This window comes from Carassius gibelio, chromosome B18, assembly GCF_023724105.1.
Source record: "Carassius gibelio isolate Cgi1373 ecotype wild population from Czech Republic chromosome B18, carGib1.2-hapl.c, whole genome shotgun sequence".
NCBI lineage: Eukaryota > Metazoa > Chordata > Actinopteri > Cypriniformes > Cyprinidae > Carassius > Carassius gibelio.
In genome coordinates, this window is record NC_068413.1 from 29,925,942 (window position 1) to 29,939,030 (window position 13,089).

Sequence of the window (13,089 nt, forward strand, 5' to 3'; positions counted from 1 at the left end):
GTCACATTGGATTTGAAAACGACATCCTTTCTTCCATAGATCCACGCTACCTGAAAGAAGGCCGCCTTCTGAATCCAACGATACCAGTTATGTGCACATCGGACCTACGCTTCAAAAGATACGGACAGGTAAGCTTTGGCCAATCAGATCGCATATGCTAACGAGGGTGGAATTAATGAGGGTGAAACTCGTTTTTATCTATATACCTAGCTGCAACTGACCCCAAACTAGCCCCTAAACCTTAACCCTCAAAACTGCTAGCCTTAGCCCCAAACAAAACTGCTAGCCTTAGCCCCACTGACCGTAACCCACTGACCCCTGGCCCCACCGTTTTTAAACGTGCCAGTCCCTAGACTCTGTAAACCTTTATCAACCAGACGCTTCATCAAATTCTGTACAGAAATATCATAAAACTAATATCATATTCTCCAGGATATAACCCTTGGCTTCTCGGTCGCCCTCTCCTGGATAAAACTGTGAATAGCCATGTGTAAAAAACTGATTAGGATTCCAATATTTTAGCAGGATTTGACACTCCAGGCGGAGCTCTTGAGCGGATGACTTCACTCAAAGACATCTTTCCAGTCTAATTTTAATGATGCACTCTCTCTCTCTTTCACAAACACACACATACACTCCTGTGCACACTCACACGCACGTGTGCACACTCACACGCATATGCAGTCAAAACACACAGACGCACACGAACTGGCTGGAAAACTATTTTTATTCAGGCTAGTGATACCTTGTTCCTAAAAAGACAAATGATTTCACGGGTTATTTCGTTTGGATGTATTTCTTGTTTTTATCGATGACTGGCTTCCTTTTTGTCACGCTTTAGACTGATGTACAGTCACATTGGATTTGAAAACGACATCCTTTCTTCCATAGATCCACGCTACCTGAAAGAAGGCCGCCTTCTGAATCCAACGATACCAGTTATGTGCACATCGGACCTACGCTTCAAAAGATACGGACAGGTAAGCTTTGGCCAATCAGATCGCATATGCTAACGAGGGTGGAATTAATGAGGGTGAAACTCGTTTTTATCTATATACCTAGCTGCAACTGACCCCAAACTAGCCCCTAAACCTTAACCCTCAAAACTGCTAGCCTTAGCCCCAAACAAAACTGCTAGCCTTAGCCCCACTGACCATAACCCACTGACCCCTGGCCCCACCGTTTTTAAACGTGCCAGTCCCTAGACTCTGTAAACCTTTATCAACCAGACGCTTCATCAAATTCTGTACAGAAATATCATAAAACTAATATCATATTCTCCAGGATATAACCCTTGGCTTCTCGGTCGCCCTCTCCTGGATAAAACTGTGAATAGCCATGTGTAAAAAACTGATTAGGATTCCAATATTTTAGCAGGATTTGACACTCCAGGCGGAGCTCTTGAGCGGATGACTTCACTCAAAGACATCTTTCCAGTCTAATTTTAATGATGCACTCTCTCTCTCTTTCACAAACACACACATACACTCCTGTGCACACTCACACGCACGTGTGCACACTCACACGCATATGCAGTCAAAACACACAGACGCACACGAACTGGCTGGAAAACTATTTTTATTCAGGCTAGTGATACCTTGTTCCTAAAAAGACAAATGATTTCACGGGTTATTTCGTTTGGATGTATTTCTTGTTTTTATCGATGACTGGCTTCCTTTTTGTCACGCTTTAGACTGATGTACGGTCACATTGGATTTGAAAACGACATCCTTTCTTCCATAGATCCACGCTACCTGAAAGAAGGCCGCCTTCTGAATCCAACGATACCAGTTATGTGCACATCGGACCTACGCTTCAAAAGATACGGACAGGTAAGCTTTGGCCAATCAGATCGCATATGCTAACGAGGGTGGAATTAATGAGGGTGAAACTCGTTTTTATCTATATACCTAGCTGCAACTGACCCCAAACTAGCCCCTAAACCTTAACCCTCAAAACTGCTAGCCTTAGCCCCAAACAAAACTGCTAGCCTTAGCCCCACTGACCATAACCCACTGACCCCTGGCCCCACCGTTTTTAAACGTGCCAGTCCCTAGACTCTGTAAACCTTTATCAACCAGACGCTTCATCAAATTCTGTACAGAAATATCATAAAACTAATATCATATTCTCCAGGATATAACCCTTGGCTTCTCGGTCGCCCTCTCCTGGATAAAACTGTGAATAGCCATGTGTAAAAAACTGATTAGGATTCCAATATTTTAGCAGGATTTGACACTCCAGGCGGAGCTCTTGAGCGGATGACTTCACTCAAAGACATCTTTCCAGTCTAATTTTAATGATGCACTCTCTCTCTCTTTCACAAACACACACATACACTCCTGTGCACACTCACACGCACGTGTGCACACTCACACGCATATGCAGTCAAAACACACAGACGCACACGAACTGGCTGGAAAACTATTTTTATTCAGGCTAGTGATACCTTGTTCCTAAAAAGACAAATGATTTCACGGGTTATTTCGTTTGGATGTATTTCTTGTTTTTATCGATGACTGGCTTCCTTTTTGTCACGCTTTAGACTGATGTACGGTCACATTGGATTTGAAAACGACATCCTTTCTTCCATAGATCCACGCTACCTGAAAGAAGGCCGCCTTCTGAATCCAACGATACCAGTTATGTGCACATCGGACCTACGCTTCAAAAGATACGGACAGGTAAGCTTTGGCCAATCAGATCGCATATGCTAACGAGGGTGGAATTAATGAGGGTGAAACTCGTTTTTATCTATATACCTAGCTGCAACTGACCCCAAACTAGCCCCTAAACCTTAACCCTCAAAACTGCTAGCCTTAGCCCCAAACAAAACTGCTAGCCTTAGCCCCACTGACCATAACCCACTGACCCCTGGCCCCACCGTTTTTAAACGTGCCAGTCCCTAGACTCTGTAAACCTTTATCAACCAGACGCTTCATCAAATTCTGTACAGAAATATCATAAAACTAATATCATATTCTCCAGGATATAACCCTTGGCTTCTCGGTCGCCCTCTCCTGGATAAAACTGTGAATAGCCATGTGTAAAAAACTGATTAGGATTCCAATATTTTAGCAGGATTTGACACTCCAGGCGGAGCTCTTGAGCGGATGACTTCACTCAAAGACATCTTTCCAGTCTAATTTTAATGATGCACTCTCTCTCTCTTTCACAAACACACACATACACTCCTGTGCACACTCACACGCACGTGTGCACACTCACACGCATATGCAGTCAAAACACACAGACGCACACGAACTGGCTGGAAAACTATTTTTATTCAGGCTAGTGATACCTTGTTCCTAAAAAGACAAATGATTTCACGGGTTATTTCGTTTGGATGTATTTCTTGTTTTTATCGATGACTGGCTTCCTTTTTGTCACGCTTTAGACTGATGTACGGTCACATTGGATTTGAAAACGACATCCTTTCTTCCATAGATCCACGCTACCTGAAAGAAGGCCGCCTTCTGAATCCAACGATACCAGTTATGTGCACATCGGACCTACGCTTCAAAAGATACGGACAGGTAAGCTTTGGCCAATCAGATCGCATATGCTAACGAGGGTGGAATTAATGAGGGTGAAACTCGTTTTTATCTATATACCTAGCTGCAACTGACCCCAAACTAGCCCCTAAACCTTAACCCTCAAAACTGCTAGCCTTAGCCCCAAACAAAACTGCTAGCCTTAGCCCCACTGACCATAACCCACTGACCCCTGGCCCCACCGTTTTTAAACGTGCCAGTCCCTAGACTCTGTAAACCTTTATCAACCAGACGCTTCATCAAATTCTGTACAGAAATATCATAAAACTAATATCATATTCTCCAGGATATAACCCTTGGCTTCTCGGTCGCCCTCTCCTGGATAAAACTGTGAATAGCCATGTGTAAAAAACTGATTAGGATTCCAATATTTTAGCAGGATTTGACACTCCAGGCGGAGCTCTTGAGCGGATGACTTCACTCAAAGACATCTTTCCAGTCTAATTTTAATGATGCACTCTCTCTCTCTTTCACAAACACACACATACACTCCTGTGCACACTCACACGCACGTGTGCACACTCACACGCATATGCAGTCAAAACACACAGACGCACACGAACTGGCTGGAAAACTATTTTTATTCAGGCTAGTGATACCTTGTTCCTAAAAAGACAAATGATTTCACGGGTTATTTCGTTTGGATGTATTTCTTGTTTTTATCGATGACTGGCTTCCTTTTTGTCACGCTTTAGACTGATGTACGGTCACATTGGATTTGAAAACGACATCCTTTCTTCCATAGATCCACGCTACCTGAAAGAAGGCCGCCTTCTGAATCCAACGATACCAGTTATGTGCACATCGGACCTACGCTTCAAAAGATACGGACAGGTAAGCTTTGGCCAATCAGATCGCATATGCTAACGAGGGTGGAATTAATGAGGGTGAAACTCGTTTTTATCTATATACCTAGCTGCAACTGACCCCAAACTAGCCCCTAAACCTTAACCCTCAAAACTGCTAGCCTTAGCCCCAAACAAAACTGCTAGCCTTAGCCCCACTGACCATAACCCACTGACCCCTGGCCCCACCGTTTTTAAACGTGCCAGTCCCTAGACTCTGTAAACCTTTATCAACCAGACGCTTCATCAAATTCTGTACAGAAATATCATAAAACTAATATCATATTCTCCAGGATATAACCCTTGGCTTCTCGGTCGCCCTCTCCTGGATAAAACTGTGAATAGCCATGTGTAAAAAACTGATTAGGATTCCAATATTTTAGCAGGATTTGACACTCCAGGCGGAGCTCTTGAGCGGATGACTTCACTCAAAGACATCTTTCCAGTCTAATTTTAATGATGCACTCTCTCTCTCTTTCACAAACACACACATACACTCCTGTGCACACTCACACGCACGTGTGCACACTCACACGCATATGCAGTCAAAACACACAGACGCACACGAACTGGCTGGAAAACTATTTTTATTCAGGCTAGTGATACCTTGTTCCTAAAAAGACAAATGATTTCACGGGTTATTTCGTTTGGATGTATTTCTTGTTTTTATCGATGACTGGCTTCCTTTTTGTCACGCTTTAGACTGATGTACGGTCACATTGGATTTGAAAACGACATCCTTTCTTCCATAGATCCACGCTACCTGAAAGAAGGCCGCCTTCTGAATCCAACGATACCAGTTATGTGCACATCGGACCTACGCTTCAAAAGATACGGACAGGTAAGCTTTGGCCAATCAGATCGCATATGCTAACGAGGGTGGAATTAATGAGGGTGAAACTCGTTTTTATCTATATACCTAGCTGCAACTGACCCCAAACTAGCCCCTAAACCTTAACCCTCAAAACTGCTAGCCTTAGCCCCAAACAAAACTGCTAGCCTTAGCCCCACTGACCATAACCCACTGACCCCTGGCCCCACCGTTTTTAAACGTGCCAGTCCCTAGACTCTGTAAACCTTTATCAACCAGACGCTTCATCAAATTCTGTACAGAAATATCATAAAACTAATATCATATTCTCCAGGATATAACCCTTGGCTTCTCGGTCGCCCTCTCCTGGATAAAACTGTGAATAGCCATGTGTAAAAAACTGATTAGGATTCCAATATTTTAGCAGGATTTGACACTCCAGGCGGAGCTCTTGAGCGGATGACTTCACTCAAAGACATCTTTCCAGTCTAATTTTAATGATGCACTCTCTCTCTCTTTCACAAACACACACATACACTCCTGTGCACACTCACACGCACGTGTGCACACTCACACGCATATGCAGTCAAAACACACAGACGCACACGAACTGGCTGGAAAACTATTTTTATTCAGGCTAGTGATACCTTGTTCCTAAAAAGACAAATGATTTCACGGGTTATTTCGTTTGGATGTATTTCTTGTTTTTATCGATGACTGGCTTCCTTTTTGTCACGCTTTAGACTGATGTACGGTCACATTGGATTTGAAAACGACATCCTTTCTTCCATAGATCCACGCTACCTGAAAGAAGGCCGCCTTCTGAATCCAACGATACCAGTTATGTGCACATCGGACCTACGCTTCAAAAGATACGGACAGGTAAGCTTTGGCCAATCAGATCGCATATGCTAACGAGGGTGGAATTAATGAGGGTGAAACTCGTTTTTATCTATATACCTAGCTGCAACTGACCCCAAACTAGCCCCTAAACCTTAACCCTCAAAACTGCTAGCCTTAGCCCCAAACAAAACTGCTAGCCTTAGCCCCACTGACCATAACCCACTGACCCCTGGCCCCACCGTTTTTAAACGTGCCAGTCCCTAGACTCTGTAAACCTTTATCAACCAGACGCTTCATCAAATTCTGTACAGAAATATCATAAAACTAATATCATATTCTCCAGGATATAACCCTTGGCTTCTCGGTCGCCCTCTCCTGGATAAAACTGTGAATAGCCATGTGTAAAAAACTGATTAGGATTCCAATATTTTAGCAGGATTTGACACTCCAGGCGGAGCTCTTGAGCGGATGACTTCACTCAAAGACATCTTTCCAGTCTAATTTTAATGATGCACTCTCTCTCTCTTTCACAAACACACACATACACTCCTGTGCACACTCACACGCACGTGTGCACACTCACACGCATATGCAGTCAAAACACACAGACGCACACGAACTGGCTGGAAAACTATTTTTATTCAGGCTAGTGATACCTTGTTCCTAAAAAGACAAATGATTTCACGGGTTATTTCGTTTGGATGTATTTCTTGTTTTTATCGATGACTGGCTTCCTTTTTGTCACGCTTTAGACTGATGTACGGTCACATTGGATTTGAAAACGACATCCTTTCTTCCATAGATCCACGCTACCTGAAAGAAGGCCGCCTTCTGAATCCAACGATACCAGTTATGTGCACATCGGACCTACGCTTCAAAAGATACGGACAGGTAAGCTTTGGCCAATCAGATCGCATATGCTAACGAGGGTGGAATTAATGAGGGTGAAACTCGTTTTTATCTATATACCTAGCTGCAACTGACCCCAAACTAGCCCCTAAACCTTAACCCTCAAAACTGCTAGCCTTAGCCCCAAACAAAACTGCTAGCCTTAGCCCCACTGACCATAACCCACTGACCCCTGGCCCCACCGTTTTTAAACGTGCCAGTCCCTAGACTCTGTAAACCTTTATCAACCAGACGCTTCATCAAATTCTGTACAGAAATATCATAAAACTAATATCATATTCTCCAGGATATAACCCTTGGCTTCTCGGTCGCCCTCTCCTGGATAAAACTGTGAATAGCCATGTGTAAAAAACTGATTAGGATTCCAATATTTTAGCAGGATTTGACACTCCAGGCGGAGCTCTTGAGCGGATGACTTCACTCAAAGACATCTTTCCAGTCTAATTTTAATGATGCACTCTCTCTCTCTTTCACAAACACACACATACACTCCTGTGCACACTCACACGCACGTGTGCACACTCACACGCATATGCAGTCAAAACACACAGACGCACACGAACTGGCTGGAAAACTATTTTTATTCAGGCTAGTGATACCTTGTTCCTAAAAAGACAAATGATTTCACGGGTTATTTCGTTTGGATGTATTTCTTGTTTTTATCGATGACTGGCTTCCTTTTTGTCACGCTTTAGACTGATGTACAGTCACATTGGATTTGAAAACGACATCCTTTCTTCCATAGATCCACGCTACCTGAAAGAAGGCCGCCTTCTGAATCCAACGATACCAGTTATGTGCACATCGGACCTACGCTTCAAAAGATACGGACAGGTAAGCTTTGGCCAATCAGATCGCATATGCTAACGAGGGTGGAATTAATGAGGGTGAAACTCGTTTTTATCTATATACCTAGCTGCAACTGACCCCAAACTAGCCCCTAAACCTTAACCCTCAAAACTGCTAGCCTTAGCCCCAAACAAAACTGCTAGCCTTAGCCCCACTGACCATAACCCACTGACCCCTGGCCCCACCGTTTTTAAACGTGCCAGTCCCTAGACTCTGTAAACCTTTATCAACCAGACGCTTCATCAAATTCTGTACAGAAATATCATAAAACTAATATCATATTCTCCAGGATATAACCCTTGGCTTCTCGGTCGCCCTCTCCTGGATAAAACTGTGAATAGCCATGTGTAAAAAACTGATTAGGATTCCAATATTTTAGCAGGATTTGACACTCCAGGCGGAGCTCTTGAGCGGATGACTTCACTCAAAGACATCTTTCCAGTCTAATTTTAATGATGCACTCTCTCTCTCTTTCACAAACACACACATACACTCCTGTGCACACTCACACGCACGTGTGCACACTCACACGCATATGCAGTCAAAACACACAGACGCACACGAACTGGCTGGAAAACTATTTTTATTCAGGCTAGTGATACCTTGTTCCTAAAAAGACAAATGATTTCACGGGTTATTTCGTTTGGATGTATTTCTTGTTTTTATCGATGACTGGCTTCCTTTTTGTCACGCTTTAGACTGATGTACGGTCACATTGGATTTGAAAACGACATCCTTTCTTCCATAGATCCACGCTACCTGAAAGAAGGCCGCCTTCTGAATCCAACGATACCAGTTATGTGCACATCGGACCTACGCTTCAAAAGATACGGACAGGTAAGCTTTGGCCAATCAGATCGCATATGCTAACGAGGGTGGAATTAATGAGGGTGAAACTCGTTTTTATCTATATACCTAGCTGCAACTGACCCCAAACTAGCCCCTAAACCTTAACCCTCAAAACTGCTAGCCTTAGCCCCAAACAAAACTGCTAGCCTTAGCCCCACTGACCATAACCCACTGACCCCTGGCCCCACCGTTTTTAAACGTGCCAGTCCCTAGACTCTGTAAACCTTTATCAACCAGACGCTTCATCAAATTCTGTACAGAAATATCATAAAACTAATATCATATTCTCCAGGATATAACCCTTGGCTTCTCGGTCGCCCTCTCCTGGATAAAACTGTGAATAGCCATGTGTAAAAAACTGATTAGGATTCCAATATTTTAGCAGGATTTGACACTCCAGGCGGAGCTCTTGAGCGGATGACTTCACTCAAAGACATCTTTCCAGTCTAATTTTAATGATGCACTCTCTCTCTCTTTCACAAACACACACATACACTCCTGTGCACACTCACACGCACGTGTGCACACTCACACGCATATGCAGTCAAAACACACAGACGCACACGAACTGGCTGGAAAACTATTTTTATTCAGGCTAGTGATACCTTGTTCCTAAAAAGACAAATGATTTCACGGGTTATTTCGTTTGGATGTATTTCTTGTTTTTATCGATGACTGGCTTCCTTTTTGTCACGCTTTAGACTGATGTACGGTCACATTGGATTTGAAAACGACATCCTTTCTTCCATAGATCCACGCTACCTGAAAGAAGGCCGCCTTCTGAATCCAACGATACCAGTTATGTGCACATCGGACCTACGCTTCAAAAGATACGGACAGGTAAGCTTTGGCCAATCAGATCGCATATGCTAACGAGGGTGGAATTAATGAGGGTGAAACTCGTTTTTATCTATATACCTAGCTGCAACTGACCCCAAACTAGCCCCTAAACCTTAACCCTCAAAACTGCTAGCCTTAGCCCCAAACAAAACTGCTAGCCTTAGCCCCACTGACCATAACCCACTGACCCCTGGCCCCACCGTTTTTAAACGTGCCAGTCCCTAGACTCTGTAAACCTTTATCAACCAGACGCTTCATCAAATTCTGTACAGAAATATCATAAAACTAATATCATATTCTCCAGGATATAACCCTTGGCTTCTCGGTCGCCCTCTCCTGGATAAAACTGTGAATAGCCATGTGTAAAAAACTGATTAGGATTCCAATATTTTAGCAGGATTTGACACTCCAGGCGGAGCTCTTGAGCGGATGACTTCACTCAAAGACATCTTTCCAGTCTAATTTTAATGATGCACTCTCTCTCTCTTTCACAAACACACACATACACTCCTGTGCACACTCACACGCACGTGTGCACACTCACACGCATATGCAGTCAAAACACACAGACGCACACGAACTGGCTGGAAAACTATTTTTATTCAGGCTAGTGATACCTTGTTCCTAAAAAGACAAATGATTTCACGGGTTATTTCGTTTGGATGTATTTCTTGTTTTTATCGATGACTGGCTTCCTTTTTGTCACGCTTTAGACTGATGTACGGTCACATTGGATTTGAAAACGACATCCTTTCTTCCATAGATCCACGCTACCTGAAAGAAGGCCGCCTTCTGAATCCAACGATACCAGTTATGTGCACATCGGACCTACGCTTCAAAAGATACGGACAGGTAAGCTTTGGCCAATCAGATCGCATATGCTAACGAGGGTGGAATTAATGAGGGTGAAACTCGTTTTTATCTATATACCTAGCTGCAACTGACCCCAAACTAGCCCCTAAACCTTAACCCTCAAAACTGCTAGCCTTAGCCCCAAACAAAACTGCTAGCCTTAGCCCCACTGACCATAACCCACTGACCCCTGGCCCCACCGTTTTTAAACGTGCCAGTCCCTAGACTCTGTAAACCTTTATCAACCAGACGCTTCATCAAATTCTGTACAGAAATATCATAAAACTAATATCATATTCTCCAGGATATAACCCTTGGCTTCTCGGTCGCCCTCTCCTGGATAAAACTGTGAATAGCCATGTGTAAAAAACTGATTAGGATTCCAATATTTTAGCAGGATTTGACACTCCAGGCGGAGCTCTTGAGCGGATGACTTCACTCAAAGACATCTTTCCAGTCTAATTTTAATGATGCACTCTCTCTCTCTTTCACAAACACACACATACACTCCTGTGCACACTCACACGCACGTGTGCACACTCACACGCATATGCAGTCAAAACACACAGACGCACACGAACTGGCTGGAAAACTATTTTTATTCAGGCTAGTGATACCTTGTTCCTAAAAAGACAAATGATTTCACGGGTTATTTCGTTTGGATGTATTTCTTGTTTTTATCGATGACTGGCTTCCTTTTTGTCACGCTTTAGACTGATGTACGGTCACATTGGATTTGAAAACGACATCCTTTCTTCCATAGATCCACGCTACCTGAAAGAAGGCCGCCTTCTGAATCCAACGATACCAGTTATGTGCACATCGGACCTACGCTTCAAAAGATACGGACAGGTAAGCTTTGGCCAATCAGATCGCATATGCTAACGAGGGTGGAATTAATGAGGGTGAAACTCGTTTTTATCTATATACCTAGCTGCAACTGACCCCAAACTAGCCCCTAAACCTTAACCCTCAAAACTGCTAGCCTTAGCCCCAAACAAAACTGCTAGCCTTAGCCCCACTGACCATAACCCACTGACCCCTGGCCCCACCGTTTTTAAACGTGCCAGTCCCTAGACTCTGTAAACCTTTATCAACCAGACGCTTCATCAAATTCTGTACAGAAATATCATAAAACTAATATCATATTCTCCAGGATATAACCCTTGGCTTCTCGGTCGCCCTCTCCTGGATAAAACTGTGAATAGCCATGTGTAAAAAACTGATTAGGATTCCAATATTTTAGCAGGATTTGACACTCCAGGCGGAGCTCTTGAGCGGATGACTTCACTCAAAGACATCTTTCCAGTCTAATTTTAATGATGCACTCTCTCTCTCTTTCACAAACACACACATACACTCCTGTGCACACTCACACGCACGTGTGCACACTCACACGCATATGCAGTCAAAACACACAGACGCACACGAACTGGCTGGAAAACTATTTTTATTCAGGCTAGTGATACCTTGTTCCTAAAAAGACAAATGATTTCACGGGTTATTTCGTTTGGATGTATTTCTTGTTTTTATCGATGACTGGCTTCCTTTTTGTCACGCTTTAGACTGATGTACGGTCACATTGGATTTGAAAACGACATCCTTTCTTCCATAGATCCACGCTACCTGAAAGAAGGCCGCCTTCTGAATCCAACGATACCAGTTATGTGCACATCGGACCTACGCTTCAAAAGATACGGACAGGTAAGCTTTGGCCAATCAGATCGCATATGCTAACGAGGGTGGAATTAATGAGGGTGAAACTCGTTTTTATCTATATACCTAGCTGCAACTGACCCCAAACTAGCCCCTAAACCTTAACCCTCAAAACTGCTAGCCTTAGCCCCAAACAAAACTGCTAGCCTTAGCCCCACTGACCGTAACCCACTGACCCCTGGCCCCACCGTTTTTAAACGTGCCAGTCCCTAGACTCTGTAAACCTTTATCAACCAGACGCTTCATCAAATTCTGTACAGAAATATCATAAAACTAATATCATATTCTCCAGGATATAACCCTTGGCTTCTCGGTCGCCCTCTCCTGGATAAAACTGTGAATAGCCATGTGTAAAAAACTGATTAGGATTCCAATATTTTAGCAGGATTTGACACTCCAGGCGGAGCTCTTGAGCGGATGACTTCACTCAAAGACATCTTTCCAGTCTAATTTTAATGATGCACTCTCTCTCTCTTTCACAAACACACACATACACTCCTGTGCACACTCACACGCACGTGTGCACACTCACACGCATATGCAGTCAAAACACACAGACGCACACGAACTGGCTGGAAAACTATTTTTATTCAGGCTAGTGATACCTTGTTCCTAAAAAGACAAATGATTTCACGGGTTATTTCGTTTGGATGTATTTCTTGTTTTTATCGATGACTGGCTTCCTTTTTGTCACGCTTTAGACTGATGTACGGTCACATTGGATTTGAAAACGACATCCTTTCTTCCATAGATCCACGCTACCTGAAAGAAGGCCGCCTTCTGAATCCAACGATACCAGTTATGTGCACATCGGACCTACGCTTCAAAAGATACGGACAGGTAAGCTTTGGCCAATCAGATCGCATATGCTAACGAGGGTGGAATTAATGAGGGTGAAACTCGTTTTTATCTATATACCTAGCTGCAACTGACCCCAAACTAGCCCCTAAACCTTAACCCTCAAAACTGCTAGCCTTAGCCCCAAACAAAACTGCTAGCCTTAGCCCCACTGACCATAACC